The sequence below is a fragment of the Silurus aristotelis genome (assembly GCF_946808225.1).
Source record: "Silurus aristotelis genome assembly, chromosome: 2".
Taxonomy (NCBI): domain Eukaryota; kingdom Metazoa; phylum Chordata; class Actinopteri; order Siluriformes; family Siluridae; genus Silurus; species Silurus aristotelis.
Window position 1 is genome coordinate 18,048,525 of NC_139575.1, and position 4,477 is coordinate 18,053,001.

Consider the following 4,477-nt stretch of genomic DNA (forward strand, 5'->3'; position numbering starts at 1 on the left):
TGGATGACACTATAAAAGTTTGTCAACTGTAAATGTAAAACTATAAAAATAATACACAAAAAGTATACACATTATTATAAATAATTAACATTTATCTTTTACAAATTACCTCACTATATGAATTATATAAGGGAAGTAAGTACTCAAGTTCTAAAGATATGTTCATTTCTCCTCCCATGTTTAACCTTCTAATTATATGGGCAATATTTTGTGGACACTATAAAACGATACAAATCAAGATTCTGGCTTTTGGAAATTTGTGCTCATTCAGAAAAAAGGGCATTAGAAGAGTTATCTACTGATGGGTGAAGAGGTGAAGTCAAGTCAAGTTAATTTCTATGTTGTTTTTCACAATGGACATTGTCTCAAAGCAGCTTTACAGAATTTAAGATAAGGTTGAATGATGTGTATTAATCCCTGATGAGCAACCTGGGCGACTGTGGCAAGGTCTGTGGTGTAGTCAGCTTTCCATTTCATCAAGATGGTGCTTAATAAGGCTGAGGTCAGATTTCAATAGCAGGCCAGTTAAGATCTTTCACTTTAACTCATGCAAACCATATTTTCCTGGAACTTGCATTGTGCACAGGGGCATTGTCATGCTAGAGCAGGTTTGTGAAGGGAACATGTAATGTTACTGCATCTACCACTTTGTGGTAACATTTGAGCAAAGAACCACATTTGGCTGGAAAAGTTGTGTGTGTCCCAAAAAGTTCATCTACAAGAATAAAACTTAATCCAAAGTTCTACTTTGGATTTTCATGGAGAAGATGTTAAAATGTTTTATTTTTTTTTATTTTAATACATGTGAATTTTAGTGTATTGATTTCCATTAAAGTAACTATCTCTGTTTTAGCCCATGCCATCTACCTGAAACACAGTCTATCAAACCCTGGTCTATCATTCCTGCAAAATATCTATCTGGGTTCATCCTACTTGCAACAGATTTATCCTGGAAAAAACATCTGTTTCTTTTTCACAAAACCCTGTGCTGCAATGACATCCAAGGCTGGCACTGGTTTGTAATAGCAGGCTGTAGGCTTAATGGGTCTTAGTCTTAATGGGTCCAAAGGTTAAAGGATAAGGGGAAATTCTGTGAGCTAGTTATCACACAAGGACAACAAAGTAAGATAGACAGCTTTTTTTTTTTTTTTTTTACTTTTTGTGAAAGATAATGAAAATACTTTAATAAATATTATTAAAATGTGTAACACATTTCAATTTTTTCCAACAATTAATTGAATGCAGTTTATTAACTTAGTTTATTCTCAGAAATTATTATGGGCTGGTTAAAATATAAGCAATTAGTTAGCAATGCAATTGATGACTAGCTGTATTCATAATTTTCTTTCTGTTTGGACAGATTTGGTTTTGGAGAAGAAAACATTTTCTTCAAAACACAGAAAGTAAATTGTAAAATAATTCTGCAATATCTTTTAAAGTTTTATATGATCAAATGCCCTGAATATGTATCTGAATATAATATATTTTTAGGACCTAAATAATGAGTTGCTAGATACAGCTTGGTTTTGCATGCCTCTTAATGCTCATCTCTTCAACCTCTTGATACTCACCCCTGAGAATATTCTTTTTGAGTTACATTTAGCATTAACACATTATACCTAAAGTAAATACTGAACATATTTACTTTATCATATATTTATACAACAAATTGCACTAGTTTGTAGAAATAGTGCACCAGTATGAATACTGATTGTACACATTAAGGTGACATGGCATTCTGAGTAGTATTTTATACAGAGTTTGGGACATAGCTTTTAAAAACAAATGTTTATTCAAATACCCAGAAACTTTGTGCTGTATGATAATTGTGTTATTATAGTACAGTATAAATTACTGTCACTGTACTCAAGCATTTGACACTTGGGATTGGGAAGTGTCAATGGTGACAGCAATACTTCTTCCAGCTGTCAAGCATGAATTGGCAAAAAAACAAATTGTAAACAGACAGATGTTCAGATTAAATCTTTAAGATCTTGTAACTATATATTACATTGTGGTTTGTCTGTCAGTCTATCTTTCCCTCCGACTTGTTTATGTGCCCTCCCGAGATCCTTGTTGGCACAATATCTCATGAGTGGTTGAATTTCTTTTTTAGGAATTAGAAATATTATCATAGTTACCTGCAAAACTGATTAGATATTGAATTTAATTCAATCAAGGTCATGTCATAGCAAGCCAAATGTCTGAAATATTTTTTCTTTAGTTTTTTTCCCTTCCTTTTAGTCATATATAGATGTTACTTACACATTCATAATCAGTAATTCAAGGGTCATCTATATCAATCTATTTATCTATATTTATTTGCCATTGGCTATTGAAATAGTTTGACACAATTAACTCACTCATATTAGTGATGCTATTTTAGATTTATTGCTTGCATTACATTATTTATAGGATTTGACCATATGTGTACCATGGAATGGACTAGACTTCAAAGATGAGTTCAAGAAAGGGCAAAGAATGATTCCAAAGCATGATTTACCATACATGCTTAACAATTTTATCAAAAGGGTTTGAAAATACACAGCTAAGAGTGGGCTGGTTTATCCTTCTGTAGGTAAAACATAGGAAATCAATAACATCAGATCCGTGACACACATTGTTTACTGTTTCGCTACTGGCAACCGCCACGCACAAGCATCCACTGCACAGAGGATTAAGACTCCAGCCAATAGACTATATTGACTGCTGTCTTGTCACTGCAATAAAAAAAAAAACACTACTACAATAGTGTGCTTTGTACACTGTTGTACGGTACATGAATCAGAATGCTTTTGGAGATGTGTTTATATTTTACTGATATTAACTGATTCCAAAAAAAAAAAAGACATTCTTGAATAAAAAACAAAAGTTCATTTTTGTCTTTTTACCCTCATTCATTTAAAAAATGCCACTTAACTTGCACTATGGCCAACTCTTGGTTTGGACCATGAGGAGAGTCACTGGAGAGTGTTTATGAACTGCCAATATCTTCCATTCTTTTATTAATTTTCTCCCGCTTATCCGTAATTCGGGTCGCGGGGGCAGCAGTCTAAGCAGGCCCCTGCCTTCGACTGCTGCCCAATCCTCACAGCACCGTCCCTTACGGTCCCTCCTGCAGGTGGTGAGCCCACGGGAAGGCGGCCCGACGTCACTCCGACGTCACGGACCTTGATATTTCCCTCATAAGGGACTCCCGGAGCATAGAGGGTTAAGGGCCTTGCCAATATCTTCCAGACCTTCTAAAATTCTTTTTGGTATCACACCCAGGTGTTCTGTGGTAGGTTTGAGTGTCTAAAAAGTGTCTTTTTAGGATCAGTACCTGACCCTGAGTAATTCACATTCTTAATAGAAAAGGCTTTGGGACTTTCAGGAGATTACAGTAACAGGGCTAATAGATCATCCTCAGTGAAGTTCTATACTAACAGATTTGTTTGATGCATCAGTCAGTGTCTCTTTAAAAATGTTAAATTATTCTTATATTCAATTAAGATTAGTATAATTGTAAATTTACTGACAGGGTACAGGTGAAGTATAGAGTAACAGGGACTTTGAGTACAATCCTCAACAAGAATTTCTGTAACTCTTGAATTGTCCTCAAGAGGGAGTAGTTTCAACATTTCAAGGATTTGAAAATCACCTCAGGTAGTCTGCCATTTAGTAGTACAACCATGGATATGTACATATGTTTTTTGACTGTTATTACTTAAACAATATTAATGATATTGAGTTCACCACAATTAACTTTATTGTTGTTACATGAGTTGTAAAAACATTTTACTCTTCAACAACAAGCATATCATTTGAACATATGTCTGTCTATGATCTTGGTTTTTTTTATTTCTTCTTCTTCTTCTTCTTTTTTTTCTTCTACTTATTATTATTATTTATGTTCTTTTTGTTGCTGATGATGATCTAGGGAGAAAAGGAAAATAAATGACAAGCATGCTGTCAACAACAATATCAACATGAACAAATACAACACTGACTCCCTGTTCGAGCTACACACATACATATTTTATTTTATTGTATGGGTAAAAACATAGTGAACAATTTTAAATTAATTATTCTACATATCATAATGATCAGGGATAGAATATTACATGAGAAACGCTATTTGGATCTATTTGAAATAAGCAAAAATTAATTTTCAAAACAACCTTTGCATTTATTTTTACCATAATGTATATGGTGAGAAAGATTTACTCTCCAATAAACAAACAGGTTAATGTTAATCAGAAAGAAAGTTTGAAACAACTAAAATTAAAGAAATAAATATATAAGCAGAAGTAACCGACAACAATAGTACCACATAAATGTAACTAAAAACCAAGATAATACCGCAAACAGAGCTTTCCATCCAGGCAGTATTTCCTTGCTTGTAGCTAATGTTCCCAGCAAAAGACTCCAATGAGAATTTAACAGGTCAAATTTGTGACTGATGATGGGTCAACGACTCACTTGGTAGTTCGTGTTT